This window comes from Oncorhynchus mykiss, chromosome 10 (assembly GCF_057628025.1).
Source record: "Oncorhynchus mykiss isolate SJ-2025 chromosome 10, ASM5762802v1, whole genome shotgun sequence".
In the NCBI taxonomy this organism is placed as follows: domain Eukaryota; kingdom Metazoa; phylum Chordata; class Actinopteri; order Salmoniformes; family Salmonidae; genus Oncorhynchus; species Oncorhynchus mykiss.
In genome coordinates, this window is record NC_143031.1 from 76,183,317 (window position 1) to 76,195,781 (window position 12,465).

The 12,465-nt window shown below is 38.4% G+C and overlaps 1 pseudogene; it reads right to left on the reverse strand.

Annotated features, from left to right (window-relative positions):
* Window positions 1-7,693: 7,693 nt before the first annotated feature.
* On the reverse strand, window positions 7,694-9,513 carry LOC149980308 (T-cell ecto-ADP-ribosyltransferase 2-like; annotated as a pseudogene).
* Window positions 9,514-12,465: the final 2,952 nt, after the last annotated feature.

A 12,465-nucleotide genomic window follows, 5' to 3' on the forward strand; every position in this document is an offset into this window, starting at 1 on the left:
AAGTCATTGCAAACTGTTTGATATAAACACCTTTTCACTGTTAAGGGTTAATGCTACATGGTCAAGGTTAGGCTTGCACTGATCAGGAGGACCTCAGGAACGTTCCTGGGGTCGAATTGTGCTTCTAACCCTAACGGTTCTCCTGCTGTCTCCCAAAAGCACCTTAAATTTAGGGCCAGGCTTCATTTTGAGCCTTCTTTTTTTCACGGTCGCTGTGCTCAGACCGAGCGAGCTACGGTCAAGCGGGGCATCTCGTTGAACTTGGCACTGCCTAGAGATTATGGCAATGCCATTGCAGGCTCTGTGTGTCTTTAAGCCCCACACTGTGTCACTCCATTCTTGATGTGTGTGTGTGTGTGTGTGTGTGAGAGAGAGTTTTTCTTTGACATCTGTTGGGAGAAATTACTGATTTACAGTACATGAGGGTTGCCTAATCACACATATGAAGTTTTGGAAAGATCTGACTTTTTTAACCCTTCGAAACAGCCACTCTGACCCCAATTTAAGGCACTTCCGGTTGACACAGGAAGCTGAAAGTGAACACATATCCTCCTTGGAGGCTCTTATAGACAATAGAGTTTTAAGTCTTTACATTAAGAACTGACTTATTTACAGAGGGTTGAATGAGTGTGTGTTATTACAGAAAATCACAGAAAATCACAGAAATCTCGCAGAGCTCCGAGACCTGCCTTAACGGATTTGTCTGAACACGCTGCAACTGGATCTGTAACTTTTGTGGGAATAAAAAAAAATGAACATCACCAATTGTACATTGTACGATTTCTCTTAAATTACGATAGATAAATGTCTGCTTCTTTTTTCCTGACTCCGTATGTTCATGTACTTTGACGTGAAGTGGCCAAATTAGCGCTCTATTTTTGTTTTTGACCTTTAACCTGATGACGGGTTAGGGTTCCCTTTTGGGAACGACCCCTCCCACGTTCAGCTGGAACGCATGGAACGCAAAAATATTCTTATAAATATTTAACCTCCACACATTAACAAGTCCAATACCTCAAATGAAAGATAAACACCTTGTTCATCTACCCAGCATGTCAGATTTTTTAAATGTTTTACGGCGAAAACACACCACATATTTATATTAGACCACCACCGAAACGAAGACAAGAGGCAGCCATTTTGTACCAGAAAATATAAAATTATAAAAGCAGGATTAAAAAATAAATAATTCACTAACCTTTTGAAAATCTTCATCAGATGACAGTATTAGGACATGTTACACAGTACATTTTTTTTTCAATAATATGCCATTTATATCCATAAATGTCCATTTACATTGAATTCATGTTCAGAAAATACTCAAAAATGTCAGCAGAAAATATAGGTAGCGCCGCAAGGTAACGTAAATAGACATCATAAACTTTGACTAAATATACATGTTCTACATATAGTTAGAAAGATACACTGCTTCTTAATGCAATCGCTTTGTTACATTTCTTTTTAACGTTACAGAAATCGCTCACTATTCAATATTCTGAGACGGCACTCAGATATAAGCAATATTTCTCCGCTATGTTGGAGTCAACAGAAACATACAATTTCAGCATAAATATTCCCTTACCTTTGATGGTCTCCGTTCAGAATGTACTGGAAGGGTTCATACTTACCCAAAACATTGTTTGGTTTCAAGTCTTGTGTCTTTGTATTAGCATCTGCTAACAATATCAGATGAAATGCACCCAAAATGTCCTCTGGTCCGGAAAAGTTGCGCATCAAAACTTCAAAATTGCATATTATATGTCGACTAAACATGTCAAACTAAGTGCAGAATCAAGCTTTAGGATGTTCGAAACGTGCAAAACAATTTTCAATTCAACCGGTCATTGTTAGTTCTCCTCCGGAGTGCTGGAACAAAGGAATGGCTGGGACCAATTCGCGCCCTAACGCACAGGTATTTTCTCGCGGCACTCACTCAATTCACTCCCATAGGGCCAAAACTTGCGGGATTTGAACGATTAAACGCTCTACTGAATGAGGACATCTAGTGGAAGACATAGAAAGTATCCCCAGATCCATAGCTGGTTGGGAAGGGTGGGGGCGATCACGTCAAAGTTGCCCCAACTTTCATGACCACAAAACTAGTTTGGAAGAATGCCTGCCCTGTGAGTTCTGCTATACTTACAGACATAATTCCAACGGTTTTAGAAGCTTTAGAGTGTTTTCTTTCCAATAATAATTATTATATGCATATATTAGCAATTTTTGACAGATTTTTTTTCAGTTTACTATGGGCACGCAATTCCTCCAAAGGGGGCAGTATTCAGCCTAGCCTTAACCTTTCTGATCTCCCCATCCCGGATCCGGGATCGTGAATACAGACTCAAGCTCATTACCATAACGCAACGTTAACTATTCATGAAAATCGCAAATGAAATGAAATAAATATGCTAGCTCTCAAGCTTAGCCTTTTGTTAACAACACTGTCATCTCAGATTTTCAAAATATGCTTCTCAACCATTGCAAAACAAGCATTTGTGTAACAGTATTGATGGCTAACGTAGCATTTAGCATTAGCATTCAGCTGGCAACATTTACACAAAAAAACAGAAAAGCATTCAAATAAAATCATTTACCTTTGAAGAACTTCAGATGTTTTCAATGAGGAGACTCTCAGATAGCAAATGTTCAGTTTTTCCTGAAAGATTATTTGTTTAGGACAAATCGCTCCGTTTTCTGCGTCACGTTTAGCTATGAAAAAACCCCGATTTTTTTATGAAAATCGCAAATGAAATGAAATAAATATGCTATCTCTCAAGCTTAGCCTTTTGTAAACAACACTGTCATCTCAGATTTTCAAAATATGCTTCTCAACCATAGGAAAACAATCATTTGTGTAAAAGTAGCTAGCTAGCGTTAGCATTTCGCGTTAGCATTTAGCGTTAGCATTAGCGTTAGCATCCAGCACGCAACATTAACAAAAACATAAAAGCCTTCAAATAAAATCATTTACCTTTGAAGAACTTCTGATGTTTTCAATGAGGATACTCTCAGTTAGATAGCAGATGCTCAGTTTTTCCAAAAAGATTCCTTGTGTATTAGAAATAGCTCCGTTTTATACATCACATTTGGCTACCAAAAAAAATCTGAAAATTCAGTCCTCAAAACGCGAACTTTTTTCCAAATTAACTCCATAATATCGACTGAAAACATGGCAAACGTTGTTTAGAATCAATCATCAAGGTGTTTTTCACATATCTCTTCATTGATACATCGTTCTTGGACACATGCTTTCTCCCCTGAATCAAATGGTAAAGTAGAAGCAGCTGGCAATTGCGCACCGAATTCGACGCAGGACACCAGGCGGACACTTGGAAAATGTAGTCTCTTATGGTCAATCTTCCAATGATATGCCTACAAATACGTCACAATGCTGCTAAGACCTTGGGCGAACGACAGAAAGTGTAGGCTCATTCGTTGCGCAATCACAGCCATATAAGGAGAGAATGGAAAACAGAGCTTCAGAAATTCTGCTAATTCCTGGGTGATGCATCATCTTGGTTTCGCCTGTAGAATGAGTTCTGGGGCACTTACAGACAAAATCTTTGCAGATTCTGAAACTTCAGAGTGTTTTCTTTCCAAAACTGTCAAGAATATGCATAGTCGAGCATCTTTTCGTGACAAAATATCGCGCTTAAAACGGGAACGTTTTTTATCCAAAAATGAAATAGCGCCCCTAGAGCTCTAACAGGTTAAGAGGTTTTAACTTCTTGAATATAGGGGGCGCTATTTTAATTTTTGGATGAAAAACGTTCCCGTTTTAAACAAGATATTTTGTCACGAAAAGATGCTCGACTATGCATATAATTGACAGCTTTGGAAAGAAAACACTCTGACGTTTCCAAAACTGCAAAGATATTGTCTGTGAGTGCCACAGAACTGATGTTACAGAAAAAAAACAGATAAAAATCCAATCAGGAAGTGCCGCATTTTTTGAAACCGCCTCATGCCAATGACTCCATATATGGCTGTGAATGGGCTACGAATGAGCTTCATCTTTCTGTCACTTCCCCAATGTGTCGACAGCATTGTGACGTATTTGTAGGCATATCATTGGAAGATTGACCATAAGAGAATACATCTACCAGGTGGTCGCTTGGTGTCCTCCGTTGCAATTATTGCGTAATCTCCAGCTGCAGTATTTTTCCGTTTGCTTCTGATGAGAAGCTGACTGCCACCACTGATAGATTATTGAATAGATATGTGAAAAACACCTTGAGGATTGATTCTAAACAATGTTTGCCATGTTTCTGTCGATATTATGGAGCTAATTTGGAGAAAAACATTGGCGTTGTAAGTGACTGCATTTTCCGGTATTTTTCTTAGCCATACGTGATGAACAAAACTGAGCTATTTCGTCTACACAAATAATCTTTTGGGAAAAAATGAACATTTGCTATCTAACTAAGAGTCTCGTCATTGAAAACAACCAAAGTTCTTCAAAGGTAAGTGATTTTATTTGAATGCTTTTCTTGTTTTTGTGAAAATGTTGCCTGCTGAATGCTATGCTTAATGCTATGCTAGGCTATCAATACTCTTACACAAATGCTTGTGTAGCTTTGGTTGAAAAGCATATTCTTGAAAATCTGAGATGACAGTGTTGTTAACAAAAGGCTAAGCTTGTGTTTGAATATATTTATTTCATTTAATTTGCGATTTTCATGAATTGGAAACGTTGCGTTATGGTAATGAGCTTGAGGCTATGATTACGCTCCCGGATACGGGATTGCTCGACGCTAGAGGTTAATCCCAGAAAAATGGCCTTAACTCAAAAAGAGTTGAGGCCTCGACGTCTTCTTGTTCGGGGCTAACTGCCCATTATGCCAAACCTATGCTCACCAAGTTTCGTCTTCAAAGTCTTTTCCATTTAGGAGAAATGGCCATGTCGTGATTGGTGATGTTTTGTACATTCTCAATATGATACATTTGCCATCTGGTGGTATCTAACGGGACAGTGGAAAAATGACCAAAATTTGAAAATTTTATAAAACGGAAACCCGAATGTCTGAGAGACTTTGTTCGATGACTTCCCGGAAGATCTGGCCCCGGTGCACGGCCCGCCGCCGTCCGCGAATTTTAGAAACATTCGTGGACGTCTACTAAGGGACCGTACATTTGCAATATGGAGTTTCTCATCAATCATACAGCAAATGCCAAAATGTGCCCTTCATGTATGTTGATACAGTTCTTATACATGTGTAATTGACACAAAATTCAAAAGAATTTTAAAAAACGGTCCAGAAAGCACTTTTTTAAGGTTGTGTGAAGTTTTTTAAATTTTTTTGCTATTTTTGACTTTTGACTTTTGACTTCCTATGAAATCATATTGCAAATGGAGGAAACATATACCTTATGCAGAAGTAAAAAAAATAAAAAAAAAATGATGATAATAAAATATGACTAAAGTATGTTGATACAGTTCTTATACATGTGTAATTGACACAAAAATATAAAGAATTTTGAAAAACGGTCCAGAAAGCATTTTTTTAAAGGGTGTGTGAAGTTTTTTTCAAAATTGTTGCTATTTTTGACTTTTGACTTTTGGCTTCCAATGAAATCATATTGCAAATGGACAAAACATATGCCTTATGGAAAAAATGATGCTAATAAAATATGACTAAAGTATGATAGGACGACACAAACTGTATCTTGGAAAGTCTACACATTCTAATTATCAGATTCACATGGAATTGTTGTGTTTTAAATGTTTAAATATGAAACTATTTTTGAAAAGATAAAATGTAATTTTTGTTTTTAAAATTAGAGAATTGTTTTCATAAGTAAACTATGCTCAATCAGTGGCCACACCCACGTGAATAGGAATTGGTTGGAAATGATGACCCAACCCCTTTTCTACATTTCATTTCAGCCAGGTCGCAATTGTAAATGAGAACTTGTTCTCAACCTGCCTACCTGGTTAAATAAAGGTAAAATAAAAATAAATAAATACAATTTCAATAAGAGCCCCCGTGACCCAAATCACGGTGAACTAAGCCAACCTCAGTGTGAGCTCTGGTTGAAAATGGTTGAACAACTACAACCTAACGAAATTAACATTGTGTTCCTGATGACGTGAGGACTGATGTCCATACGTTCAGAAGAGCGAATTTCAATGTGGAGGTGACGAACACAACGCTGGAAGGATGAGTTTGACTACACTAGCCAGAATAAAGCATTAGCTCAGTATGGCAACTTGGTATGAACTTTGAACTCTTATTCACTTAATTAAGAAGTGATACATCCCCTAGATGTCAAGTTCTCATTAGCAGCTGTAAACGTGCGTGGCCTAGGAAAGGACGGACAATCTCTTCAGAACGACAGGGTACTAAATTGTATCCGTTCATTATTAGTCAATGTATGATCCATCCTGTGTTTATGTAATTCTGTGTGACTATTTACAGTTGAAGTCGGAAGTTTACATACACTTAGGTTGGAGTCATTAAAACTTGTTTTTCAACCACTCCACAAATTTCTTGTTAACAAACTATAGTTTTGGCAAGTCGGTTAAGACATCTACTATGTGCATGACACAAGTCATTTTCCCAACAATTGTTGACAGACAGATTATTTCACTTACAATTCACTGTATCACAATTACAGTGGGTCAGAAGTTTACATACACAAAGTTGACTGTGCCTTTAAACAGCTTGTACAATTCCAGAAAATGATGTCATGGCCTTAGAAGCTACTGATAGACTCATTTGACATCATTTGAGTCAATTGGAGGTGTACCTGTGGATGTATTTCAAGGCCTACCTTCAAACTCAGTGCATCTTTGCTTGACATCATGGGAAAATCCAAAGAAATCAGCCAAGAACTCAGAAATAAACCTCTCACACCACGACCTTACCAAAGAGAGAAGTAAAAAGGTGTGACAGTGGGCAGAACTGAGAAAGTGTGTGAGAGCAAGGAGGCCTACAAACCTGAATCAGTTACACCAGCTCTGTCAGGAGGAATGTGCCAAAATTCACCCAACTTGTGGGAAGCTTGTGGAAGGCAATCCAACATTTCTTACCCAAGTTAAACAATTTAAAGGCAATGCTACCAAATACTAATTGAGTGTATGTAAACTTTTGACCTACTGGGAATGTGATGAAATCATTAAAAGCTGAAATAAATAGTTCTCTCTACTATTATTCTGACATTTCACATTCTTAAAATAAAGTGGTGATCGTATCTGACCTAAGACAGATCATTTTTGCTAGGATTAAATGTCAGGAATTGTGAAAACTGAGTTTAAATGAATTTGGCTAAGGTGTATGAATACTTCCGACTTCAACTGTAGAAACAGTAACGTCTACAGTAAACAATACAGTAAATAATACAGTAAATATAGTTACAGTAAATAATACAGTAAATCTACGATTTGAAATCTTTCAAATACTTTGAGTGTGTTCTTTAAACTGCCTGGAGTGCCAGGTGAGCAGTGTTTGCTCTTAGGGGACTGTTCTATTGGTTACATTGCAACAGGCAATCTAAATTAAATATAGCTAATGTTTTTGAACATGTTTCAAATAGTATTTGAACCTGGGTCTGTATGTAAGCTGTGACGGAGTTGTTGGTAGCAGGAATTCCATATAATATTTTTCCCAGTGCATAGGAAGCAAGCAAGCACAAGCAGCCTGACAGACAGACAGCTTCACTGACAGACAGACAGTTTGACTGCTGTATTTTCCTATACAGCTTTACAATTCAGATTGCTCTGGAGCCATACACTCTCAAGTTTGTAGAGATACTTACAGTCATTAACATTTTGGCCTATTGTCGTTTCGGTAATGTTGAACATCTCAAATGGTGGAATCAACACCTCCTCCTCCATGTTTCCATTCACTGGGTAAGACTTGAGATAAGCTCCTGAACATGTCTTTATGATAAAGCAGGATTTATCTCCAAAAATATTCAAATTCAGTTTGAAAGAGATTGAGGTTGTCACGACTTCCGCGGCTTTCTGGCCACCGCCGATCCACTTTTAATTTTCCATTTTTTTTGTCTTTGTTTTACACACCTGATTTCAATCCCACAATTACATGTTCATTATTTAACCCTCTGTTTCCCCATGTTTTTTTTGTGAATGATTGTTTATGTATTTTCTGTCTGTCATGATGTGCGTGTACTTGTTACTTTGTATATTGACATTTTGAGTAAAAATACGTTGATTCCTCATATCTGCTGTCCGGCGCCTGACTCTCTACACCGGCTACACTTAGAATCCTTTACAAAAGCAAAGAAGCCAAATCTCATTATTTGGTTAACTTTACCAACAAACTCCATGTTGGTTCTTCGATATGTGGTGTGACAGGTCTTTTGGTTTTCTTTCAGGAGGTGAATGGCGTCAGTCAGCAGGTAATGCAGGGAGTGGAATTGGAAGGAGGTTGCGTGCTCTGTTCTATTGGTCCGGACTGCTTTGTTGAACACTGAGTATATCTTAGTTGTAATTCCTGAGTAAGCACAACTAGCCTTGATATGATCATGATTAAGATTGTCTTCAGAATTGTACTTTTTTTCTGCACATCCTCCTGCCTGCCTGTTTCCAGGCTTGTTTGAAGATCCTTACCTTGCTGTTTTCATGTTCCAGATATTCCTTCTGCACCTTGTTGTACATTTGTTCAGTGCAGCCGTTGTCGTCAACATACTTAAGGGCCATGTCTAAAGGTTTGGGGGGGATCAACACCAGGCTGACGGAAATGATCCTTCAGAGAATTGGGAGGAAAAAATACAGGCAAAAAGTGTAAAAGAGAGGAATTTTTGTATATATTTCAATTAATTTAATGATCTCTCTCTCTTTATATCAAATTCATTCATTCAAATTCAATATGCTTAAATGGCATGAATAACAAGATTGCCAAAGCAAGAGATACACACAATTATGAAAACAAAACTGACAACAATACAATTAGTTGCTATAATACTAATACTATAATAGTGTACACAGTATATAGAAAGCAAATAAAAATAAATACATATCTGATACAAACATTTAACACTGTAATACCCCTCTCTGTAAATATTATAGTATCTTACCACCTTTGTGTCCACACCCAAAGTCCAATCCTGGACGAAATACATCACAGCAAAGGTTAGGATCTTGTGTCTTGACGTGATGTTAAAATATATTGGTCCAACGGCAACGCCTAATGGAGATGAATAGACTTTTAAGATAAGAATCAGCATTCATATGTTCAACTATCAGGGGGTCTTGTTATACCAGTGTTTGTTTTTGTTATTTTCACAGTCCCTCCTGTCTTGCTGAGAACAGGCAAATAACCCTCAAACCAAACCCCTTAGCTCAGTACATACACACACACACATACACACATACACACACACACACACACACACACACACACACACACACACACACACACACACACACACACACACACACACACACACACATACACACATACACACACACACACACACACACACCTAACGGTTAAGAGAGTCGGGACAGTAATCTAAAGGTTTCTCGTTCAAATCCCCAAGCCAGCACATCGGAGAATACAAGCCTTGAAACACCTTTACATACTGGGTCATAATAGTTTGTAGGTCACACCATTCGGACACTACAGACATTTTCATGGGAAGACCGATTTTCGGGATGTCTCATGGTCTGACAAACAATGCTTGAGCTCTGCCACCTTCTACCACAGATGCTGAAGGGGCAGATGTGGTGGATTGAGACGCAGCCAATGCAACAATTGATGGATTTGGATGTTTTTTATTTTTATTATGTTACTTAGATTGATGCACTGGTTCATAAATAGACCCTCAGGCTTTCTGTCTGTCACCCAGCGTAATTCTCTCTTTCTGTCTGTCACCCAGCATAATTCTCTCTCTCTCTCTCTCTCTCTCTCTCTCTCTCTCTCTCTCTCTCTCTCTCTCAATTCAATTCAATTCAATTCAATTCAAGGGCTTTATTGGCATGGGAAACATGTGTTAACATTGCCAAAGCAAGTGAGGTAGATAATATATAAAGTGAAATAAACAATAAAAATTAACAGTAGACACTCACACATACAGAAGTTTCAAAACAATAAAGACATTACAAATGTCATATTATATATATATATATATATATATATACAGTGTTTTAACAATGTACAAATGGTAAAGGACACAAGATAAAATAAATAAGCATAGATATGGGTTGTATTTACAATGGTGCGTGTTCTTCACTGGTTGCCCTTTTCTCGTGGCAACAGGTCACAAATCTTGCTGCTTTGATGGCACACTGTGGAATTTCACCCAGTAGATATGGGAGTTTTTCAAAATTGGATTTGTTTTCGAATTCTTTGTGGATCTGTGTAATCTGAGGGAAATATGTCTCTCTAATATGGTCATACATTGGGCAGGAGGTTAGGAAGTGCAGCTCAGTTTCCACCTCATTTTGTGGGCAGTGAGCACATAGCCTATCTTCTCTTAAGAGCCATGTCTGCCTACGGCGGCCTTTCTCAATAGCAAGGCTATGCTCGCTGAGTCTGTACATAGTCAAAGCTTTCCTTAATTTTGGGTCAGTCACAGTGGTCAGGTATTCTGCCGCTGTGTACTCTCTGTGTAGGGCCAAATAGCTCTCAAATTGCTCTGTTTTTTTGTTAATTCTTTCCAATGTGTCAAGTAATTATCTTTTTGTTTTCTCGTGATTTGGTTGGGTCTAATTGTGCTGCTGTCCAGGGACTCTGTAGGGTGTGTTTGTGAACAGAGCCCCAGGACCAGCTTGCTTAGGGGACTCTTCTCCAGGTTCATCTCTCTGTAGGTGATGGCTTTGTTGTGGAAGGTTTGGGAATCGCTTCCTTTTAGGTGGTTATAGAATTTAACAGCTCTTTTCTGGATTTTGATAATTATTGGGTGTCGGCCTAATTCTGCTCTGCATGCATTATTTGGTGTTCTACGTTGTACACGGAGGATATTTTTGCAGAATTCTGCGTGCAGAGTCTCAATTTGGTGTTTGTCCCATTTTGTGTAGTCTTGGTTGGTGAGCGGACCCCAGACCTCACAACCATAAAGGGCAATGGGCTCTATGACTGATTCAAGTATTTTTAGCCAGATCCTAATTGGTATGTTGAAATTTATGTTCCTTTTGATGGCATAGAATGCCCTTCTTGCCTTGTCTCTCAGATCGTTCACAGCTTTGTGGAAGTTACCTGTGGCACTGATGTTTAGGCCAAGGTATGTATAGTTTTTTGTGTGCTCTAGGGCAACAGTGTCTAGATGGAATTTGTATTTGTGGTCCTGGTGATTGGACCTTTTTTGGAACACCATTATTTTGGTCTTACTGAGATTTACTGTCAGGGCCCAGGTCTGATAGAATCTGTGCATAAGATCTAGGTGCTGCTGTAGGCCCTCCTTGGTTGGTGACAGAAGTACCAGATCATCAGCAAACAGCAGACATTTGACTTCGGATTCTAGTAGGGTGAGGCCGGGTGCTGCAGACTTTTCTAGTGCCCGCGCCAGTTCGTTGATATATATGTTGAAGAGGGTGGGGCTTAAGCTGCATCCCTGTCTCATCCCACAACCCTGTGTGAAGAAATGTGTGTGTTTTTTGCCAATTTTAACCGCACACTTGTTGTTTGTGTACATGGATTTTATAATGTCGTATGTTTTCCCCCCAACACCACTTTCCATCAGTTTGTATAGCAGACCCTCATGCCAAATTGAGTCGAAGGCTTTTTTGAAATCAACAAAGCTTGAGAAGACTTTGCCTTTGTTTTGGTTTGTTTGGTTGTCAATTAGGGTGTGCAGGGTGAATACATGGTCTGTTGTACGGTAATTTGGTAAAAAGCCAATTTGACATTTGCTCAGTACATTGTTTTCATTGAGGAAGTGTATGAGTCTGCTGTTAATGATAATGCAGAGGATTTTCCCAAGGTTACTGTTGACGCATATTCCACGGTAGTTATTGGGGTCAAATTTGTCTCCATTTTTGTGGATTGGGGTGATCAGTCCTTGGTTCCAAATATTGGGGAAGATGCCAGAGCTAAGGATGATGTTAAAGAGTTTTAGTACAGCCAATTGGAATTTGTTGTCTTTATATTTGATCATTTCATTGAGGATACCATCAACACCACAGGCCTTTTTGGGTTGGAGGGTTTTTATTTTGTCCTGTAACTCATTCAATGTAATTGGAGAATCCAGTGGGTTCTGGTAGTCTTTAATAGTTGATTCTAAGATCTGTATTTGATCATGTATATGTTTTTGCTCTTTATTCTTTGTTATAGAGCCAAAAAGATTGGAGAAGTGGTTTACCCATACATCTCCATTTTGGATAGATAATTCATCGTGTTGTTGTTTGTTTAGTGTTTTCCAATTTTCCCAGAAGTGGTTAGAGTCTATGGATTCTTCAATTACATTGAGCTTATTTCTGACATGCTGTTCCTTCTTTTTCCGTAGTGTATTTCTGTATTGTTTTAGTGATTCACCATAGTGAAGGCGTAGACTCAGGTTTTC